Raw genomic sequence first — 23,923 nt, 5'->3', positions numbered from 1 at the left:
GAACCGAAACCCCAGTGAAAAGGGTCTGACAGGAGCCTGGGTGTACTAACAGCACGATCCCTTACGTGGGGATAGACAAGGAACTTCTGATCCCTGTTCTACCAAGTCTGCATTTAGCATTAAAATGAAGAAGACCAGCAGCTCAGCCTCTCAGCCCTCTCCAGAGCTCCTTTTCATTTAATTAAAAAAAAAAAAAAAAAGGTTGTATCTTTACAAATTCTGATGATCATCAGCAAAGGTAGCAACCAAGAATAACAATTCTGAGGTGCTGAGAGCAGGTCTGGAATGGCACTCAGAAACAAGGTGCCCTGTTCAACTCAGTGAGGTATCCAACGATGATAAATTATATGTCAGTACTCCCAGTCATTCCATTTCTTGTGCAGCAAAGGGAAAGAAACTCAGATATCATGAGACCTAGAAATGACAGTCAGGAAGTCCTGACAAGCAACCATTCATGGCTCCAGTAACACAAATTGGCACTGAAAACAAAATGGGAGATTGTTTGCCATTGCGTTAACACTGAGTGCAGCCCTGGGCAAGCTCAGCAGTTTGGCAGAGCTCGAGGACATGAAAAGAGAAAAGAGCCACGTTCGTGGGCACAGAAAGCTGCACGAGGGTGTTCTGAACGCCTGTACTGTGATGTAACATCTCACTTCAGCAGCTCAGGTAGGCAGAGCATCTCAGTGTGATGGAATAAACCCTCACAAAACTTCCTCTCCTTCCCTCCTTCACTTGCCCAGCTTGTAAAGAACTGCCCACCTACAGAACGCATGTGAGTTTTCTCAAATCCTCCACTTAGAGCTCTCTAACACATTTGTTTGAAGACAACACCCCAAAAAAGCAAAAGAAAAATATGATCAAAAGCACTGAAATAGCATTAAGCAACTTCATTCTTCCCACTTCACAGAAGAAACAACCAAGGCAGCCTTTCAGGTACAACCTGCTGCTCATCCCACCTGGCAGCTCACAGCACACACCACTCTTGTAGCAGAATTTCATCAGTAAACCAGTGCACAGCATTGAAATGATTACTCCTATGAGAGAGATTAATGACAGTGGTACCAGGCTAAACCTGGAATTCAAACTGGACTACTTTACAAGTTAACAATCACCCCCCCAAAAAATAAAGAAAAAAAAAAAGAAAAAACAATGGCAATACAGAGAAATCCAGACTAAAACTCCATCAATTCATGTCACAGTGCAAGACTGTGAAGTCAAAGGATCAGGAAGTAGAATGCACTCTCAGTGGTAAAAGCCATTCCATTCAGGTGTGTCCCAGAGACCTCCCAAGGCACAGCGCACACTGTGTCAGCCCCTAACGCCAGGGCTGCAGCACAAATGAGCCCACCCCTTCACAACCTTGAAGAGTCATTTTCTTAACGAAGCAAGCTCATTCTTTTAGCCCCAATTGTTTAGGATTGCATCTCTGGTGACCCCACAGTGCATTTTGCCAGATCAGGTCCTTGCATACTCCCACTGCTGCTTGTTAAAAGGCTTTACAAGCAAAATCAAATTCAAAGACTGATTAAAAGAGGTGTAAGACAGGTTGTGAGGAGGTGCAGCTGCTTCAAGCACTGAAGAAGTCATGAAATTTTTCTGACCTGTGTGGGAAATAACTTGGGACCAAAAGAATAATGGTAATTAAGCAGGAGGGAGAGCCTATCTTTTAAAGCTGAAGAGTCTTCTCTGTATCTCAGAGGACAGGATGCTTTATTTCTACTCATCAGCTTAGGAAATGCTCCAGGCAAAGTACCCATCATTTAAAAAAAATGGAAAAATTCCACGAACCCACCGTAAGCTAATGATGGCATCCAGACAAAACATTTCTTGACCTGGAAGGAATAAATGGGGATCTTTCTTTGCAAGTTAAACCAAAAAAATAGTGTGATATTTATCAGCTTCTTCCACTGCATTGTGCTTGTCACGTAACGCTAGTACTGGAGTCCACATTACTCCTCCATACCAAAAGGTTGTATCCTCTGTCTGCACTTGCACCAGAGAAGTGGAATTTGTTAAGTCTTTTAATATTTAGGTGTCCCCAGTCCCTGTGTTAAGACTGCGCTCAGGTGCTCTGTGAAGGAATGCTGTATATTAGGAAGCATTATATCACTACTAGACAAATAAGATTTTATTTTTAAGGCTATAGGATTTCCTTCATTTATAGGTGGGAAGAACTGAGAAGAAAGATCATTTGGGACACTAACAGTGATGAAGAGAGAAAAGAGGAGCTGATTTCTTATTGGAGGAGTGTGAACAAGGTATGCTGTGTTTTTTCCTCAGCTAAAATCAGAGACATTACCTTAAATATTCCTTTCTCTACTTTTACAGTTTGTGCTAATTATTTGGCAGGTAGGACAAGCTTTGTTACTGCACGCAAGTTCAGATGCATGAAAACAAGAGGGGAGGTTTCCCACCATTCAGCAAATTCTCTGCCTCCTATTGTTCAGTGCTGGATTTTAATTGTGCACGTTACAGCATCCTAACCATTTTTCACTTCACCTTCTACAGCCTCTGTTACATGTTAAGGAAAATGCTTCTTTCACAGAAGTAGCAGCAGACCAGCAGCTCCTGAAACTGCAAGATAAGGATTCTCACCTGACTACTCATAACAAACACGACAAGCCTTGCAGAATTCACCTTTTTTATTCCAGGAAGAGAAGAAGGTGCACACCAGGAGACAGAAATGAGGGATGCTGGGCGACCTTGGGCAAGACACTTCACTTCCTTGTTTCTCTCTGCTGCTGTTTTCCTTGCTACCTTTGGTCTGTCTTGTCTAATTAAAGAAATCTAAAGCAGCAGTGCTCTTTGCACCGTCAGCACATCCAGCCAATAGGGTGCTGACCTCACTTGGATACAACGGTAATAAGTAATAACCATGACAACAATTTACAAGTGATGCCACCCAATTCTAATATTCTGCCTTACAAGTGTTCGGTAACTTATTAAAGCACACGTGTAAGTTCACCTTTACAACAGGAAGCTCATCTTAACTCTAGTCAGCTTCAATAAAAGTTAAAAGCTTGGTTTTTCACCCTGACTATTCCTCTGGAAGGCTGTTACAGAAGTTGCTGCTCCACTGGTCTGAGAAAAACTCTTCTAATTACAAACCCAAATGCATGACAGCACTCACCCATCCACTCTTACGCCACTGAGGTCTTCTCTACTGTTTTTGCCTGTGTTATTCTTAATGATAAGATGTAGTTCTCCCAGATCTCTGTTTTACCAGGTGAAAGAGGCCAAATCCTGAGTTACAAGTGAAGTCTCCATTACAACCTCTGCTTTGAGCTTTCATCCATCAGACACGCAATCATTACGCCTTCACCCTGGACTTGAGCTCCTGCTCAACTAGGCCATACACTTTCCAGTTTCCTACGGCTCCATGGCAGGGTGACTGGTCTCTATACAGGTCTCTATATACTTCTCCCAAAAATAGAAGAAAAGGAACTGTGTTCCTGCTCCTGAAATCCACCCCTCAGTACTGTCCTTACCTGCCTGCATTCAGCCTCCATCCTACAAAGGGAGATTAGAGAGCAAGCTCACCTTTGAGGATACTCTCTCTTCCTTCCAGCTCAGAACTGACAGCCCAAACCTGCATTAACTATGTTTAACTGGGTCTAGGGTACAGAAGCCGTAGGGACCAATGGCATAAAAAGAGATTCAAAGAGCCGAGACAGAAACTTCTGCTTAGAGAAAAATATTGTGATACTTCATGGATTTGTAGCAGGAAGGATGACTTTCAAATATTCACTGGAAGGAAATGTATAATAAGATCTTTTCTTTCCCAAGCCTTTCTATTGACAGCATATCACTTTCAAACATCCTAATTTTGCGGGGTGAAATGTATGCCCTCTTTAATATAGATAAGTCATTTGCCATATATAAGCCTTGTTAATTTAGGATTAGCGTTGCTGAAATAATTAATGTGACCTTATGCAAAACACATGACTATAGCTTCGTACAGAAGTCCTACTGGTTATCTGTAGGGCTGACTTCAGTCCAGTGGTATTAACAGTTGAGTTGGTTTCAGCCTTAGAGCTTCAGAGGTCTTCAAGTCCCATTTTAAAATGAAGGTCTTCCATTAAGTCTTCCAAAGACAAACGAATGTCAGTCAGTTGTTCCCAGCAGCTGAGTGTGAGAAGTGCAAACTCCTCAGCAAGGCTCAAGGAGTCGAAGATCACATACAGAAAACAAGTATGCAGATATCACAGTATATTCCACCCTCATTTTAACCACCACCAAAACAAAGTGGACAGGAATGAACCAGTCGGTGGAGATGCACTTAAATTGCTACAGGGAAAGGATTATCACATGCATTAATTCTGAATTTGATAAGAACTCATTGTCTCCAAGAACGAGCTCAAAATAACACTGCACTACACTGCAGAATAACACTTCTTTTAATGTGAGAGGGAGTTGTTTAACAAGCAAACGCTACCACATTAATAATTTATCAAGTACAAACTACAGTTAGTTTCAAATGGTTTCTCATGTAAAAAAATCTGCTGAGAAACTCACATTGAAAAGAAACTTCATAGGAAGCCCAATGTTTCTACATGCCTAAGGATACGAAATAAAAGCAGTCCTTTTGCTCAATAACATTTTGGGTTGGTGGTCATTTAAAAGGCTTTTCAAGCACAAGGCCAAAGATCAAAGTATTAATGGAGACAATTACAGAGCACAACTTGAGAGCACCAGAGCAATCAGTTGCTAAGGTTAGGAAGTTTACCATAAAATAGTGTTTACACTGACAAAGCCTTCCTGATTTTCATACTGCAAATTGTCTTGACCTTCCAGGCTCCTACCCAGGATTACTGTACCCTCCCCCAGGAACAGGCTCACTGTTTCAAAGAATTTACTCTTAAGGACATAAACATCAGCTTTGTCCACCTTTTTTTTTTTGTAGTCGACACAAAGCAGCTCTTTCAATAAAATAGTTCCTTTATTTGCATATGGTTTCCAAGGACTTTGCTCAAAAACATCTCAAAGGATAATAAGTATCATCGACTTTTCTCCTTTTCATTAAAGCCATATTCATCCACTGCATACAGCACCTTTGTTCACCTTCTTGATGTCAACAAAGGATGGACTGACCTCAAAAAGAGGCTACATTATTATAAATTTCAAAGCGGGGGTATTTCAAAGACTATTGCCTTGAGTCACTTCGGATACAAATTCCAGACATTCACGTTGGATTTTGTAAGACATTGCTATTCAGTGAAAGCCAAGTTCAAAAGAAGCATCTGGTTATGTGATACGTATGCTATTTCTGATACAGAGCTCATTATAAGAGAAATGTGCCCAGCAATGCACTACAGAACAAGAACCAGCACTGTTCAGTTTTGCAATTAAAAGGAGACAAAGTTTCACCTTTTCCAGCCTGTACAGATCAAGGGAAATAGGTACCTGACTATGGGGTACCCAGTACCTACCACCTGAGCGGCTGTCCAGAAATGGAGATGAAGCCAGAATAAATCGTGGCTGCACAGAGATCAGAGCCTAGAAGAACAACATTTGCCAAAAGCTCTTCTTTGAACATACGCATTGCAGCAACTACCAAAATACTGCTGTAGCTGCAGAGATGCCCTCACCCCACGTACCCCAGAGCCCCCACCTACAGCACTCAAGCCCAAGGGGAGACAAGCTGGTTTGGACCTCTACTCGAAAGTGTCCGTTCAGGCTTTGCAGCCATCCAAAGCACTGCACCAACACAATCCCAGAAGTGGACCTGCAAACGTAAAAACCACCTCTAGTTCTGTTCAAATCCTTTATTAACACAGACATAATCAAACTGCTTAAAGACATAGGCCTGCCTTCTCACTTACAAATTCCCCTGAAGTATCTTGCACAATTGCTGCCTGACGAGAACACTACACTTGCTTTTCTTTCTTGCTCTTCCCCTTCACCATCTGACTTCAACAAGCAGGACATGTACCAATGCCTAGGGCATCATCTCTGACTCCAGGAGTCTCCAGGCAATCTGCAGCCTCTCTGGTTGCATTGCAGGTGAGAGATGAGCAATAATAAAGGAACATAACAGTATAGAACCTATTGGGATTTTGCAAAGAGATCAAGTAAATAACTTTTATCAGAAGCTTTAGAAGGAAAACACTCCCCACTAAGCTTCATCTCATCAGATTTCAGGCTTGAATAAAATGTTCACGGTGAAACCAAAGCTTTCCCAAAGCTCATCTGGATTTGCAGTTTTGCTACAAAGTCATAACTCAGCCAAGATTGATTGAAAGCCCCAGTGTATTTGAGAACCCCTGGACCCAGTATCAAAGGACCCTGAGCTGATGGATGAGTTTGTGTCTAAATTTTAGTGAAACTGAGTTACATATGGTTTGAAGTGTTCAAAGATGGTAGTGAAATTATTTGATATTTACTTGCACATCATTGTTCTAAATATATTTATACAGCCATAAGGCCCTGAAGGCAGATAGTGCTGGTAATGCAGGGGCTTCTTTGTATTTTCCTGTTGAAGATATTAATTTTTATCTATACTGCAGTGTCTCAGAGTAACAGGGCAGGATTCTACTGCTTCAGGCACTGCAAAAACACCACTGTGAGCCCCAGTTTAAATTTATGATTTGCCTAAGAACTGGACATCTTTTTGAATGAGTGATGCTGAATAAGTGGGCATTTTGATGACTCTCCATTAGGTTAAAAACTGACACTGTACACCTGTTTAGTGTTTTGTACGTGGGAGAGTTCCAAAGTTCTTAATTTGCAGCAGAAAACTCGCAGCGTAAGCACACAGCTTGCTGTGTTTTGCTCCTTTCTCCTTCCAAAGCTTTGCTGCACACTGCTCTGATTGTTCAGTGCATAAGAGTTTGTTAAAGGAAAAAAAAAGTATATAAGTAATGTAAGTAAAATTCATTTTGAAAAAGAGGTGCTGCAGGGTTTGGGTTTTTTTTGAGGGGATGGTTTTGTTTTCCCCATCTGCCCACCTACCTTACCGCTTTTAAGGAGTCTGAAAGCAAATGCTGGCATATAATGCTGTCTAGTGAACATTGGCTCGCCTGCCACGAGATAAATGTGCTGACACAAACACAACCTCCCTTGGCAGAAATAGGTGTGCAACAAAATCCCTAAAAATCACACTGCAAATACATTCATAAGAATCCTTCAGATTTCCTGAAGTAGGGTGGAAATGAGAGATATGTTTAAAATCCCCAAAGTAATGCATGCTGTCAGCAAGCAGCCTAAACTGCTGCTTCTCGAGGAAGGCCGGTAAAGTGCCCTCCAGATCACTGCACGGCAGCGAGAAAGTAGCAGTTGTTATGACTGATGTCACATCACATCCTAACAGGTCAGATGTGTTTTGCAGGGCTGCTTCACACATGACCCTACAAAGCCACATGTCAGATGATGGATGAGCCTCTCAGGAAGCAGCACGCTGCAGGTAAAGCTGGGATTACAGAGAAGGGCTATTTTCAACAGAGTAAGAAATGCGTGACGAGATGAGATGCCTTTTCCATTCCTCTATCAAGCATGCCACTATATCCATAAATGTTCAAAAGTGGCACAAAATTTCAGGAGCAATCATACAAGTCATTGAAAAAGAAAACGCCTGTCCTTACTCCTCACTTCGACTTGAGCCCAAACAAAGAACATTTTATCTAAGTATTAACAAACAATTGTAGGAGAAGAGTGCCAGAAGAACAGCCTACGGTCATACCCTTCACACCACAGACAAGCTGCAGAAGTAGGGCAGTCTGTAGGAAGTTGGTCTGTTTTCATTAGACAAACGCCGTTTGAAAAGAACAGAAGTTTCCAGAAGCAAGGCTTCCTTCTTCAGCGATTCAGACTCCCAGCAAACCCTCCATTCCTTCCGAGCCCCAGAGCATCCTGTCCTTCAAAAGTTTATTTCAACCAGCCAGTCAGGTTTGCATGCATATGAATACCATTAACTTCCAAACAGTCAGCAACAAGCAGTGGCTTTTTTTCCTGCTATGACCTAACAAGCACCTGGCCTGTTTTAACTTCCAGAGCCATGCCAACTGAATTAAAAGTTTTTCTAAAAATTAGCATCTCTCTCTTTCCATTTCAGTACACAAGGGCAACATCCTCTTCGTGTTCTGTGCATCAACAGCCGGTTGTCTCCCACCCACTGGAAATGGTAAGCTCTTTTAATTGGGGAAAATCAGTTTTCATTTCATGAGAGGAACACAAGCATAAGGCTGATGTCTGAGAAAAGGAAATTCGGCCTGATAAAACACTGAAGGAACAAGGGCTGCAGCTCAAGTAAGTGCTTCTCACTCAGTGCTATATACTTGGTCATCACTCACTCTAACACGATGACGTTGCCAAGACAAAGCACCATCTTACCAGCCATTACCTCTGTTACAGGTCAAACCATTACTGCTCCCTATCTTAGACGTACCACACTTTAAGACTAGGTTTTAACATGGATAATACACCTGCACAGGAGTCAAGAGCCTGAAATTCCCTGTTCACATCCTTTTCATGGGTCAGCAGCCCTGGGGGAGAGGTTGACAAGGTCAGTGGAAAGGTAGACACTAGATTATATACATCTTTTCACAAGACATGTAGAGATACATTCACATTTGGGACTGTGACAGGACATTCATCATCCTGCTCATTCTCCCGGAGAAAAGGGAGAGCCAATAATTGTTGGTGAAAAGAGTGTTGGAGAGCACAAAGAGATACCCTGTCAAGGTGCTGCTGGACACATCTCCTTATTCCAGGTATGATCTGATGTACAGTATTTCCTTTGGTCCTATTAACCCTCCATAATAACAGAGGAAATTCTTGCTCAAGTTTGCACAAAACTACACACCATAAAGCCAATGCCTTCCAACAGTGATGTTGGCAAAAGTATCAATAACGGGACGTATGAAAATGCAACACCAGTCATCAACTCAAAGTGGGCAAAACCAAACAAATCATATATAACACACACAGAGTGAGCCCTGCAAGTCCAATGACATTTGTATAAGATAAATGGGTTTATTTCCTCAAAGGAAGTAGTAACCCGAGACAGTTATTAAAAACATACAAGAACCAATTATCTTTATATTATTGTTTTTACACAAAGGCTTCTTCCATTGTTCTACCAGGTCCATTTCAACTGAATGCATGTGAAAACTGAAAACATTTACCTGCTCCTTGATGGCAAGGTGAATTTAATCAGAAAACTAATTGCTTTCATTTTTCTATTACGAAAACTCCAAATTGCTGTGGAGATTACCGGGTAAAAAATGTCTGCCTGCAATGAAGTCCAAAAGGGAATGGTCTGTGTTGTTTCTTGGAAGAAAATTACCTTCAGAAAAATCCTGTTTCTTTGCTGGAATATCAAGGAACAAAGTGGTCAAGGAATGAGAAGTATGGCTTTTGAGATTAATCACTATGATGAATTGGAGAAAAGGTGAAGGCTGTAAAACACATCCGTGGTCTATGATCATTCAGCATCCAACAATTACACCGGGAACTGCCATCCTCACATGTAGATTATCTCCCTGCCAACCTCAGCTACCAAAGAATTAATGCATAACAACCAGCTCTCCACTCACAGGCCTTAAACAGCTGGCAGCTGCAAGAAACCAAAATACTATATTGAACTCTTTCCAAGCACCTTAGCCTCTCATACAATACTCTGTGTTCAACAAATAGGCGAGAAGTTTTGAAAATGGACTTCTTTAGTGAAATATTCTTATTAATCTTAAAAAAGAGGCCTCTTATCTTAAAAAAGAGGCAATCTGGCTGCCTCAGTGGAATCTATTCTTCTTACATTAAATACAGAGGTAGACGGAATTCAGTTGCAGCGTTGTCTAATTGCAATGGCAATACAAGGTCAGCTTACAAACATTTGCTGTACCAGATCTAAGTGGTCGTGCTGTTCAAGGGGAAAGGAAAATGTGAATTGAGTAGGGTCCAGAAAGTGCTAGAATAAACAGAACTGAGAGCTACTTTAATGTGAGCCTCAACCCAATGAACAGACAGATAAATGGAGTGCTGAAGAGCCTATGAGTGGTAGGAAGAGAAGATTACACAGGCACACCAAAGCACTGCTTGTGCACTGTGCTGGAGGCATGCTTCATGGTGCACTAAAACCCCAGCAGCAGCAAGGTAAATTGGAACTGAAGCTCTCTGACATGTAAGTTGCAAACACTGACTGTCACCTTGTGCCACACTGCAATCTAAACAGCTCCAGCTGACTTGCAGAAAAAGCAACAATAACAGCAGCAGCACACCGGTGAAAGATTGACGGAGGACTATTTCTGGTATCAGCAGTCCCTCCTGACCACCTGCCTGCACGGTGCTGGCTGGCAATGCAGGCTGCCTCCACAGAAGCAGGGAGAAGACAAAAACAAATACTGGGAGCAAATAAATAAACAAACAAATGAACAGACAGGAAAGCTGATGAAACAAAAGCAAAGCCCGTGGCAGAGGAGGGAAAGAGAATGTGACCAAGTGATGTTCCTAAAGCAGGAATGTTTTGCCAGCACAGGAAAAGCAAAATATGCCACAAAGGAAGCAGCAACATTGCAAACGTGGGAAAACCAGGAGCTATAGAAGATGCTAAAGCAGAGGCACTGTTACAGTTGAAGCAGTGCTGTTAACCAGGCTGCAAGCAGTGAGCTTTCAGGCTTGGTGCCATAGCATTACAAGGATAATGTCTCCCTTAGTACTTAAAGAAGTCAAATTACAGTTTGTTGATAGGGGAAAAGGAGGAGTTATCTACCCATGAGAGGGCCTTAAGGTTCCGTCACGGGAAACTCAAGGAGAGCTTGTTTTCTTACCAAAATAGAGGCCTCCATGCCATCTCATCAGAAGAAATTACTGCGAATGACAGGCTAGTGCTCACACACAGAGACACCTTTTAGTTACAAAGGCCTGCTGCTGGGACTGTATTTACACCCCAATTCTGAGCATCTCAGAAAGGTGCTGTCAGAAACAATCTCACTGCACCATGGCCAAATGGGAGCATGGTAAGAGTTACTGCTACAGGAGCCTAAAACTTCAGGAGGTGGAAAACACAGCAGGTCTTCAGAGAACAGACTGGGGAAAACGACAAGAATAGGGGCACAATTTAGAGTTAAAGCCCCTGTGAAGCTAGCAGAAAGACTGTTCATTTATTTCAGCAGAGCCTTTGGATCAGACCCTTCATTTCTGAAGAGCTTTGAAGTTGAAAAGCGTTAGAAGAGCACTCAAAATTCTTATCAATGGAAAAATGCAGCTAAAGAGATGTATACGAGTGTCTTTTTAAATTGTTTGAAAAAGGTCAGAAGATCAAGAAAAAGAATGTTAGCACATAGGAGGTGATTTAATGGGATTTGCAGAGAGCACTTTAGAAACAGTGCGAATAACACAAGAAAAACGAGGGGAGCATTTGTTAGAAAGGTTTGTGCATTATAAACTCATCAGGACAAGCCAAGAACTGGTCAGAAAGCAGATCAAGCTCAATCACAACATTCTTCTAACTTACAAATGTCCCCACACATTTGCCATCTCGTCATAAATCAAGGTAAAACAGTCAATGCAATTTCTTAGGCAGAAATGCTGGTTTAACAAGCTTGTTCAACCACCAGACCTATCCCGGCAGTTTGTTGTCATCAAATGATCAGATGCTATGTGACGTTTTTCTCCCTGTGTGAGGTGAAACCACCTGAGTTTCAGACATTAAAACGAGGCCCTCCCCGTGGTCCTTTAGCACCATCCTTCATGCCTTATTATGAGCAGTGGAATGAGGAACGCTCCAATGAGGATAGCTATTAAAGAAATGCAGTAACAGAATTTGCAGCTACAGTGGGGATCAGCATCTTTCAAACTGTAAATGCAGTAGGAGGAAGTAAGTATGAAAATATATCTAAATAGCCAACAGCAGTTAGCATTTCAGGCTGTAAAAGAATGTGTTTCTCATCTCAGTGAAAGTAAACTTGCACTTTAATTCTGCAGGAAGACTTCAGTGAGGCCTCCATAATATGCTATTTTAAAAATAAATATCACCAATTTTCTGATTTAGGTAAAGCAAATTAGATTTCAGGACAGAGGATGACACGTGCGTGACACCCACCCCGAGCTCATACTCTGCTGATGTCAACTGATGCATCTTACTTCATGTTTTCAACCAGCAAGCAGATCAGACACAAGCCATGTCAGCCAGCAAGCCACAACCTGTTGAGCGAAGGCAAGGCAGTCAGTTCTGTCTCCCTGTGCACTCCCTTACAACAAGATGCACTGTGAAGTTACACATAAACCTTCAAACACAGAGCAACTCTTCACCAAATAAGCCTGCCTTGCAGAAGGCATTCCTCTCAGGAGCACTGAAGCTTTCAAGATCTCCAGGACGTTCACAAGAACAGGCAGTGTGGCCGTGCTTCAGTTATACCACAGATCATGCTGTAAACGGATGGAAAGTTAGCTACAGTTAACCAAGTAGGTCTTCCGACATGACAGCTTCATTTTAACAGACTTTGACGGTTAAAGTCGGAGCAGAGCTTATTTTATCTCCCTATTCCCCAAAACTCGAATGTTCAGTGAAGCAAATAACGATGAGTAGAATGCTAAATACCCAGGAAGATTTCCTGATTGAGATGGAACTCTGCAGGCAAATCTAAGCATTGTTTTCTGTCAAATCTTGCTCAGTGGGTGAGCTTCTGCAAAACGATGCTGCTCACCTCCACACAGATCTCTGTGGAGTGCTCCCACATGGCACATACCGAGTGAGAAGTGACAACAGGGAGGGGTAAGCTGCACAGCACCTTCTCTGAGGGTCTCTCTGCAGTCTGGAGCTAATTACATATCCTGCAGATATGTTTCACGGTTTTGGAACTATTTTTTGCCTTTTGTTCTTTTTTTGGGGGAGGAGGGGGAATTTATAGCCACTAAAGCAGAGTGAAAGAGCAACCAACAAACTAAAATCTGCCAGCAAACCACTAGCTAGGTAACTTCCCACTGTTTTACTTACTGTATTTGAGTGGAATTGGATGTTGCAACACCATTTGTTTAAACTCAACATATCGTGTTTATAATAAACAAAGCCTTGCCAAACATTCTGCCCCACAGAAGCAGAGCAGTTGTTCTTCTGTGGCTACGAACAAGAAAGATGAGGAAAACCATCCTTTCCCTAGAGATGAGATGTGGTTAACTGCAGGCCTGACATTACAGAACTGGTATCTTTGATGCATGGCTTTTTTTTCATACACCTACACACAGACATACAATCAACAAGGAGAAAGAGTCAAACAGAACATCTTAGCCTCAAAAACCAAACATGAATATCATTATCTCTCACTTGGCTGTAAATACATCTCCATACTTCCTCCTATGTTCTTTTACCCACTGGAAATGCTCCCTGTAAGATGCTACCAGACCATCCCATTGATGTGATTTCAATGAAGTGATGGGCATGGTTTCTTCAAGCCTTAAACAGCAAAAAGGAGAAAAATCTGAGAGATGTTTTGGTCCCTCATCTGCCTTCCCATACAGATGACAGACGCAGTGTGTAAAACCAATGGATGGTGTTACAGCTGAAACAAGGTTTTTTCCCTTGGTATTTGGCACATATTTTAAGACTCATAGGAAAGTAGTAAATGGAAAATGTGGGAACTATTTATAATGGAGTGCCACCACACAGCCCCATCTCCTGCTGCTGGGGGTTCAGCTCCATAAGCAGGCCCTTCCAGCAGAGGCTGCCAGCAAGGTTTCCTCCCCGTCAGTGCCAAGGAAAATTCAGAAATATTTCAAAATATTTCAGAAGACACAAAACCATCTCTAAGCACACACCAGGGTGCTCATTTCTAACAGCAGTTGCCTGCAAAAAATCTAGCTAGCCAAGCCCAGCAGTGGGGCTCATCATAGCCATGGTATATGGGTGTGAGCTGGGAACCATACACCCTGTTTTAATGTCCCCATGTGAGAACTGAAAACAAGCCACAGAAATACCTTTTACACTTCAGCCTCACCAGGGCTGTGGATTCCCACTGTTTACTTCCAGCCAGAGCTTGGATGAGTCTCAGTGAGCTCAATGTTTATAGAGAAATGGCAAAGTTCAGAAGGTTCCTCAACCCCCACACATCCATAATTATCCTGTTTTCTGCAGTTTGATCAGATGGGGGATAAACGTTAGCTCTTTCCAATAGTTCTATTTTCATCCAACCATCTTTTTTTCTTTTTTTCTTTTTTCTTTTTTTCTTTTTTTTTTTTTTTGCCTGCAAAATATATCAAAATTGGAAACCGTTCTGTGTCAAACGACATCTCATTTGTCCTAAACAAAGGAGAAGGGAATTTGCTCACCTTCTGTACTTCTTGTCCTTATAAAGAGTCAAAAACAGAGAGTTCTGTTAACTTGTCCTAGCTGAGAATCCAGCCCAAAAGACATACCTCATCACTGAGGCAAACCTGAGCTGTTACTCACATGGAAAAGAGCAACAGATGACAGAGGCAAGACCTTCTTTCATGCAGTCTGGATGTTACAGTTTCTTTCCTTTTTCTTCTAAATAACTACGGAGTAACACTGAATTTCCTTCCAAGAAGAATGGAAATCACTCATTACTCACGGCCATACTCAATGCCAATGGTTATATGCTTGTTCTGACCATGCCCTCAACTTTTCTGGTCCTGCTCCTTATTCCCAGCACCCAAATCTCTCACTTTGCCTTATTAATCCAAGCAATGCCTCAGTCCAAGCAGACTAATTTATTTGCTGTGCTTTACCACTTCATGCTTTTGGCAGCAGCCTCCATTGTTTCAGCCCTCACTAAACAAAGATGTTTTTAACTGCTCCCTCATTTAGCTTGAATGGAATTTCTGTTGTTATGCCCACCAGCCTGAAAGAGGCTCACAGCAATACTCATATTTATTAGCTGGAACCAATAACAAACGAAACACTTGTCATTTTGCATTGCACTTCTGATCCTATTTCCTTTCTTTCTCACAGAGGCCATTAAAAAAATCAGATGTTAAAAAGAAAAGTTTAGTTGTGGCTCATGAATAATGATGTTTTTATTATAGGAGAGGGGTTTTATTTGGCTTTTTTTTTTTCTTCCTTCAATTTCACACCTTTTTTTATTGTCATTGAAATGGTTGACTGCTTTTTCCATTATATAATTTCTTATTCATTTCTTAGATGCCTGTCAGAGGACAATTGAGATGCTGCCAAACCACCAAAGAAAATTGGCCAAGAAAGAATAACAATTACAAAAAGGAAAAGAAAAAAAAAAGAAAAGAGTACCAGAAGGGATCACCAAATTCTGGAGCCCACCAAATGTGAGGCAGTTCCCTGCTCTGCCACAGACCTCCTTGTGACTTGGTCAAGTCACACTCACCTATCCACTTCTTCGTTCCATGACTACTATACATTCCTTTCCACCATACTATCTCTTTCCCTACTGTTCACCCAAAGCAGCCACCACTATTTCTTACAAACAGGTTACCTAATGCAGTGATGCCCAGCTCACAGATGTCACAAAAGAGCGTAAGAAGGTAGGCATAAAGGTCTGGAAATACCACCTATGTTCCTTGTGAGTCAGCTCCACAGATCACTGCATCAAAAAGAGTGGATGAACACATCTTCCTGGAACTCAGAACTGAGACTAAAACTCACAGCAAAGTGAGAAACTCAAATAAATAATGCAAAGGGGGGTTTTACGTTTTTTTCATTAATCCCACTCATTCCAAACACAATAATGACTCCTTAATTGACAGGATTTCCATTTTTTTCCTCGTTTTTTCCATCTGTTATGTAGGCAGAACTGGGATGCTGTCTCCTAAATGATTGTCCAAAGGTCCTCCCTAAGCATCTGAGTTTTGTTTTGTTTAGCTAGACATGAGAGGACTATTCCTAGCTTGATCTATTACCTTTGTTCTCAGTCGAAAAGATGATTCTCATAGAAATGGTAAACAAAATGTTTGTTTTCTCATGACTTAAAGCCACACATACCCCTTGTAATGGGCTGGGAGTACACATTGTGCCCCAGCTGCTACTGCGTGGCTCCTGAGGAAACAAGCAAGGGAAATGAAACAGCAGCCACAGAAAAAAATAAACATTCTTCCTGAGGCAGACAGTGTATTTTGGTAACACATGTAATTACACAAATAGGAAGAAGAGGAAAGCCCAAAGATAAGAATAGGCTGTGTGGGATAATTTGTAGCCAGTTGCTTGCCAGATGTGTCATACACAGAAAAAGAGTTCAATTAAAATGCCATCTTCAGACCTCATCTTTCAAATGTTAGCATTTACTTCTGCCCATTACAAGCTGTGTGTGCACACTGCCCTGCCCACCACAAGAGCCTGTGCTTGCACGTATCAGCATTAACCAGCACTTGTCCCTTGAAATAGGATTCCTGCGTCATCAGAACGCACTGGTCCCAACATGTTCCTGCGATAGAAATCCAAACAGACTCTGGAAAACAACTTTGTCCCAGAAAAGAGAAGACAAAAATATGAATTATTTCATATGCTCACAGATGTGGAATCCCGCACACAGCTTGAAAAGAGGTCTGAATAAAAGTTTACCAGCAAATATGCAAAATTACAACTCCTTAAAGCACGAGCATTTTTCATCCACGCTGATAAATGACAAAGGAAGTGTTATTACTACCCTGCCTACAGCTAAGTCGCACTATCTCAGGTTTTTGCAAGGGATCTATTACACTGCTATCTAAGTACCAGCAATGAAAATGCCACTGTCAAACAATTTGAACAATTTTAAATCCAATTTTCTTGCCACTTCTATACAAAATGCGTATTCTTCTACAGAGCCCATGGAAAAATTATTCTTAAAAAAAAATCTTGGAGTATATGCTGTGCAAAAGAACTCCTGCCTTTCACACATGCAAGGAGACCAGCTCACATCTCAATAGCCAAGAAGAATCTGTAAGAGGAAAGAATTTAAATAAAATTGAATAATATCTGCTGCATTTCTGTGGAAGGCAAGAGGCTTAGCCCCAGCAGCAGATGATTCTGTCCATTCTCTTTGCCAGATGGACAAAAATATACTCTCAATAAAAAGTGCCCCTTGAAGCTCTTAACCCCATCTAACTCCCAAACTCTCTGCATTACCAAAAAGCCAATCCAAACCTGTAGCAAATTTGCTACTGCACCCTGAGAAAGACAACAGTTCTTTGAGGAACACTACGGTCTCACCATCAGGTTACAGTACAAGAATTGTTGCATTTACAAAATCACCACTCAAACCTGTAGTCAGTCCCAATGCCAACTCTGGTCTGCCTTGCAAAGGATGGGCTGCTGCCCATTGGCGCAGTGAAAGAGGCAACTGGTCCTCACAGGGAAGTTCAGGCCCATCAGATCTTATCACAGGGTCTGGCTGAGCTGGCTCTCACACACAAGTGACCGGTTCTGCAGCTTTTAAGCTTTGCTTTGGGTCTCAAAAGTAAAAACTGAACGTCAGAAGAACACAGGTCTGACATGAGCGGGCTCCAGGAGCTCCCCTCCATCAGGGCCATTGGCTGAGGGCACCTGGCTGAGCGATGGCAAGGAAAGGACACAGACACACGAGGAGAGGAGCAGCTGCCAGGGGTTATCATCAGAGCCTGAGGGAACCAACGCTGCATGGTGTTCTGCTGCGTGTCTGAGGTACAGAACAGCTGTTGGCTAATAGCATTATACAGGATCACAACAGAAAAGAGCATGAGCAATATTATTGTATAGAAAGGAAAGAATTACGGGCTGCATATTTTTTTCCAGAAGACTAATATAATGAAAAGGGTTCTGCTGAAGCCACTAAAGCGCCCTTCAGATCACGTATATGATAAATCAAGCAAAGCCCTGAGGCATCATGTTTATATAGACACTTAAATTTAAAATAAAAATACTCCATCTTGGTTTCTATGAGTAGAGATTCAATTACTTTGAGCTTTAGAGTCTGAATAATAGGAAGCATAAAACTAAGTTTTGTCCCCAAGGTATCTCTCACTCGTGGACCATTTAAATCACCTAGTTGCATGAAGCAGACAAAACAAATTAAGCAAAAAATAAAAAAATAAAAAAGCAACAAAATTAGTCTTTTATCTATAAAATCGGATTCAAACTGTGAAATAGAAACACACAAAAAGCACTTAAGAGTATGGAGCATCACGAAGCCCTCAGCAGCTGCACCCCCACCTTTTCCCTCATTCTATAAAGCTCTCCAAAGAAAGGCAGAAGTACTGCATTACTGCAGCTGCCTGACAAGTCAGTCCTCTATCCCTCTATCCCCCCTCTATCTAGGTGAATAAGTACCAGAGCAGAGCATAATGAAATTCCAAATATAATGCAATAGGAGTTATTACAATGACGCCTAGAAAGTTCATTGAGGCTGCTCAGTAAGTCAACTTCCTTTTTTTTTTCCATCAAATCAGAGACTGGCCACGAAAGCCTTGTGTCTGTAGCTGCTGCTGGAGGAACCACAGCGCTGCCGCCTCGGCTGACTTCAGCAGAGTTCAGCACAGAAAAACGCACAGACAGCAAACTGAAGGAAAGAAGGCGAAGGATCCCAACTTCCCTCAGACCTCTAGGTTTGCAGATCTGGGGCTTTCTCCAGTCCCTGTGATATGCTGCTATATCAGCACAGTATAAATCCCATTGCTCCCTTACACAGTCCTTTTGCAGCAAACGTTCGCCTACTGCAGTGTCATCTGAGGCAATTCTGCTACGTTTGCATGTGTAACTTCTGTAACTGACATTGGAGGGAGAGGAAAATGGTAGAAGTTTCTTCATGAATAACACTAAGCCACGTAAAATTCAGTACCCAAGCTCTTAAATTGCAACAGAGCTTATTCAAACGTTAGAATAAAAACAGCTCACCATGGAAGCTGCCAAAGGTATGGGTTTGAAAGGCTTCTCAGAGACACATTGCTACCTGCCTGTTCTGCAACCAAATGCACTTATCCGTACAATAGCATTCAAAGGTAGAAATCACTTTATGCATCTCTGCCAATTATAGCGCATCCCCCCTGAGATTGTTGAAGGCCTATTTTTCTTTGCCAGGCAATTCCCATTCATACTTGAAGTTTTTCTATTTCTACATCACTGAAACAACTTCCCCCAAGGAAAGTCCTGAAAGTAACTCTTTTCATGCAAGCCACTGGGCTGTTAAGACAATTTCAGGAGATCAAATTTCCAGCAAGGTGGATAGTCAAAACATGGAGGCTCTGGGGTTGAGCAATGCAGCTCTTCCTATCACCCAAGTTTTCCATGCATGCGAGAAACCTTTGTACATCACCTCTGCAGGTCTGTGCTGTAAATGTCCCAACACAAGTCTGGTCTGGAAGCCAAGAACCCTCAACACCACTAGAGAATGCTCAACTGGGTCCAAGAAACAAATCCATGACCTGCTATGTTAAATGAATCCTTGGGGATCTGAGGTGGTGCAAAGTAATAAAAACCAACAGATAGTTCTGGACTTGCTCAGGATTTGCAGGCACAGCCCCAGGCTGCAGGTCTGGCCATGCCAGGAGGCAGCAAGCAGGCACGGCACACTTGGATCACAACGCATGTCCCTGTGACACAGCCAGCACTCGCTAGACTTGGTTGGGTTCAACCATGGACTGATCGCCTGTGACCTGAAGCAGGAAATCAGTACAAGACACGGTCCCTGAGCAGAAGTCAAGAGAGTTTTCCATCCAGCATTTTACCCTATACTGGGTCAGTGCCATGAGTAGGAAGAAATTTTCTTAAGTCTCTATGCAGCGCTCTCAAGCTGTAAAGGATTCTGCTGCGGGTCCTCTGAGGCCAGCTGAATGTCACTCCATACTGCTTCAGAAGTGCAGAGCAGCCTTATCTGCACCACAAGGATGGGTCTTGAGGTCTCCAGAGATAAAAGGCCACAGTGCTAAACCACTCTGCCTTGCCAGCCACTATAAAGAGCCATTTAACCAAACTCATTTAAAATACAGCTTGATAAAGAACTTAACCGGAGTATTTAATACAAAAATGGAACTATTCCTCTGTGTTGGATGACACTCCAAGAGGGAGAAATGATAAAATGCTTAATAAAATTTACAGCGTTTCATTCAGATAAAAGTTAGAGGATGCTCAATTTATGGGTGATTTTTGGCTCAGAGCAGCAATAAAAGTCAGGTCAATAAGTGATTCTTTTTCCTAACTTGGAAAAAAGCAACGTTCTGACTAAATGAAATATCATCATAAACCATATAGGCAGAAAAAGGAGTCCCCTGACACAAAAGCACCCACTGAAAAATATTCAAGAGGTGGCTTTCTTTTAGATAGCTGGAAAATACAAAAGCAAAGTGAATTATTTATGTAGCTTCTGTAAATAAAATATTGTCTCGGAAAATATTGAGTTGGGAATAAGTCAGGAAGCCATTGCCAGCAAAAAAGCTGGTCTTTATAATTAAACACACTTACCATGGTCATCAGCATGCATGAAAGTCTGATTTGATTAAGAGCACTGTTCTGAACTTGAGAAAAGCCTGGAAGAAGTAAATAATAGCCAAAAAATAAAGGGGCTTCAGAAAAGCATGGAGAGGCTATTGCAGAGCAGTTATGGAGAATCAACCAACAGGAGAGAAAAGCGCTACTGAAGATTTTATACACATCACAGAAGCAGGCTCATTTTTTATGCTTCTCAAACACTTTCCAGCAAGGCACGGACAAAGTCTTCTGTTAATACAGAGGGAAAACTTCTACAAACTTAAATGGCAGAAAAGCGAGACCCAAGTTCTCCAGCCACTGTGTAACCGTTTGCTCTTCAGACAATGCCGAAGAGCTACATCCAGGCAGCACGAGGCACTGAAGCCATGCCAAGAAATAGTCCTCCGGTACAGAGACATGCAAATCCAAACCAGAAGGGAGCTGGCTGTGTGAAAGGTAAGATCTGCCTGTTTTACAGCTGAGTACCATGACACAGACCGGTCAAATGAGCTGACCAAGCTCACCAGTACTCTGTGACATAGCCGTAAATTACATCCCCCGTCTCCTGTTTCCTGCCATTGCTTTAGCCTTGTACTATCATTTCTCTGTTAAAAAGTTCAAAACAATCAAGCCCTGCCACGTCTCAGCAGAGAGCTGAAGTATCCCACTCCTGTGACAGCAGACTGAGGGAAAGAAGCAGCAGAGGTAATGAAGTCTGTCAGAGCCTTGCTTTGAAGGGCAGGTCACGGTACCCAATGCCTGGTATGGCCGGGTACAGCACGGCACACACTGGTATGGCTGGGTATGGCCTGGCACAGCCAGCTCGTCGTACCCAGCCATACTGCACCAGACCCAGCCAGCTCTCAGTCCCAGAGCTCGCTCTCAGTGCACTCTTTTTACTGCAGCGTTCTGAACTGCTGTGTTTTTTTTTTTTAATTACACCATCACTCTCTGCAGACATTCTCCTGGTTCCTAGGGTGGAATTACTTGAAACTTATTTAGCAAATACCCAATGCTAAGGAGTAATAATCTGTTCCATTTGAGCTGGAAGCAGAACTGCCAAATAGGAACACGACTCAAGGCTCCTCTGACTAAGGAGAAAGAGAACAAAGAGATGGAGAAAACCACAAAGGGAAACTTCCTGGCTCAACTGTACCAAACACAAACTTATTTATGAAAGGAGTTGTTTGTAAAGATTTCATGTTAAGTGCTGGCAGGCAGCTGCCTCGTATGAAGGTCAAGCTGCAAGTGCAGCTATAATGGCAGTGGGGAATGGCCCAAAGCAGCATTTAGTTAGTTGGAAATTACTGCTTTTCCTTTTGCCTGGAACACAAATATAATTGTCCTGAAGTGGACGTGTGTCGTATGGAGCCAGAAGGCCAAGTTCTTATGTTCTTCCTCCCAGAGGTCATAACCACACCAGGCACCACATCCCTGAACTACTGCATTCATCAAAAACAGTCTTCCACAACAAAACATGTCACATAAGTTATTCAGCTTAGAATTTTTTAAGCACCACCAAGTAAACAATGAGAAGAACAAGACTGAACTCAGTATACAAGCTGAGATGGACAGACTATTGCCTGGCAGTAATCATAGCATGGGAGAAGCCTCTCCAGCCCTCTGGGAACCATTCTGAGATTTACTTGCATCAGCCTGAACACTCTGTACACGTGCCCCAAGCCACGCAGCTCCCAAGAAATTGCCACTGACAACTGCTGACCTATGACCATAGCCTTTGATGAACAGATTCAGTGGGCAAAGATGAATTATCGTATGTTTCCTGCTTAGTTATATTTATTTAAAAACAAAAACCAAAGTGAAAAGACAATAAGGATGAATTGAGATATGTCACCACACAGAACAGCTCAATCTGTTATGCCTCGTGCTATAACCCAGTGGACTTCAAATTACGCTGAACAGATCATTAACGCCATTAGGTACGTTGCAGAAAGCAGAACGTGTACCAAGTCTGGCTGCCCACACCCTAAAATGGCAGGAATCAAAAAGGACGGTAGTTCTGGTTGAATAATCTACAAGGACCCCAGACGTGACACAACAAAGCTGTTATTTGCAGATTTGTTTTCTGAAAAGAAGCAGCAGGAAAGCTATACACAGAGAGACTCCGTTCACTATTAATCCCTTTGCATTTGTAAAATGACATCGGCCACAAAGATGTCCCACTTAGCCTATACGGGAGCCTGAAGCAAGCAGGATGTTCCTACTCAATACAGCCACCGTCCCTGAAAATCTTCCAAACCACTGATTATATTTGTACTCTGGGAGCAGTAAAAGGACAAACAGCAGCAGCTAGGCTTGAGAAAAATTACTGGTGATAAAATACGACAGGTGATCACTCTAATGGTCCAAGCTGTCTTGGCTACCACTGCTCTCCTATTGCTCAAAACCACAGCAAGATTTATTAAGGGGCGAGGAAAGCTGTAATCCCAAGCCCTTGAGAGGTCAAGATGAGCCAGTGGAAGAGATTTGGTAAAATAGTCATAAAGAAAGGGAAATCAAATTATCCTGGTGGGAAAAAAGAGCAGTTTCCATGCGAGTATCAACCCTTCCAGTTAAAGTCACTGATTTCTTAAAAACTGCCCACAACTTCATAGTTCCACATCAAACCCGGCTGTTTCCAGCACAGAGGCAAGGCTGGTGACATTGCTCCGCAGTCACTGAGAGCCAAGGCGTCAGACTGCTGCTCCACGCACCTGCGCTGCGCACAGGGCTCCATAAGGCTCACACTGAGGTATTCAAGGTACTATTAACTACAGAGGACAAAAGGAAGAACCAGATCTGCACATCTGGCACCAAAATAAACCCCCAGACCAGCAAATCATCTTATCTGGGTTCAAGGACACCAGTTTAGAATGAAGACTTGTACAAGCTTCATATTCTGTCTCTAAAGAAGGGAGCTTGTGAAGTTAGGTTTCATCAAACTAGTCATTCTTAATTTATTTTGGTGTGAGAATATCCAAGCGACTATACTTAAGTAAGGGAAATCCATTCCATTTGGACACATTCCAGCATAGACTCAAAAATGAATATTCAAACATAAACGTGAAACACCACAACTAAAATTACAAATTGAAAATGAGCGTTTAAATTAAAGCTTTTTTATTCAAATAATTATTCTGGTATTGTCATAATAACAAGAACTGAAGAAATTTATCTCTATATAAATATATGTATTTAATTTCCAAACCACAGGGTGTCTTGCTATTGCAGCTCTTCATTTCAGATTGGAGCTTTGCTCTGAAATAACTGAAGTCCCAACATGAGAAGCTCTTATTCCTGAACAGATTGGATTTGCTTTTCCCTGGGTAAGCAGCATATACACCGTTATTTTATTTCTCTCCTTTTCCAAAGGCCATTTCTGTCCCGAGGCATACACTGCCATACTGCAGACCCCAGGATTCTGCCCTGCCACAGAGGGAGCCCTATGCTAATCCATTTTGCACACATTGGTGAAAAAGTTCTCATTAATTATCAAAAGACAAAGTACAGACTGCAGAACTTTGCTAACAGCTCTCCCCACCCTCAGACACACTGCAGACTAGAAGCATCCACTGAGAAACACTT

The 23,923-nt window shown here is 42.2% G+C and overlaps 2 long non-coding RNA genes across 7 annotated transcripts in view; one reads left to right on the top strand and one right to left on the bottom strand.

Moving 5' to 3' along the window:
• LOC121106796 overlaps nucleotides 1-23,923 on the bottom strand; it is a 195,014-nt gene that overhangs the window by 142,486 nt on the left and 28,605 nt on the right. The gene's annotated exons all lie outside the window — the stretch shown is intronic.
• On the top strand, nucleotides 1,263-3,029 carry LOC101748693. 2 transcript variants are annotated; one of them, XR_005839856.2, is made up of 3 exons: nucleotides 1,263-1,637; nucleotides 2,165-2,258; nucleotides 2,652-3,029. It is a non-coding gene; the product is annotated as an uncharacterized LOC101748693 (long non-coding RNA). The 2 variants fall into 2 exon arrangements; XR_001469006.4 differs by having other exon boundaries at nucleotides 2,509-3,029.

Source organism: Gallus gallus, chromosome 14, assembly GCF_016699485.2.
Source record: "Gallus gallus isolate bGalGal1 chromosome 14, bGalGal1.mat.broiler.GRCg7b, whole genome shotgun sequence".
NCBI lineage: Eukaryota > Metazoa > Chordata > Aves > Galliformes > Phasianidae > Gallus > Gallus gallus.
The sequence above is the reverse complement of the archived record's forward strand: the minus strand, read 5'-3'. Positions and strand labels throughout refer to the sequence as shown.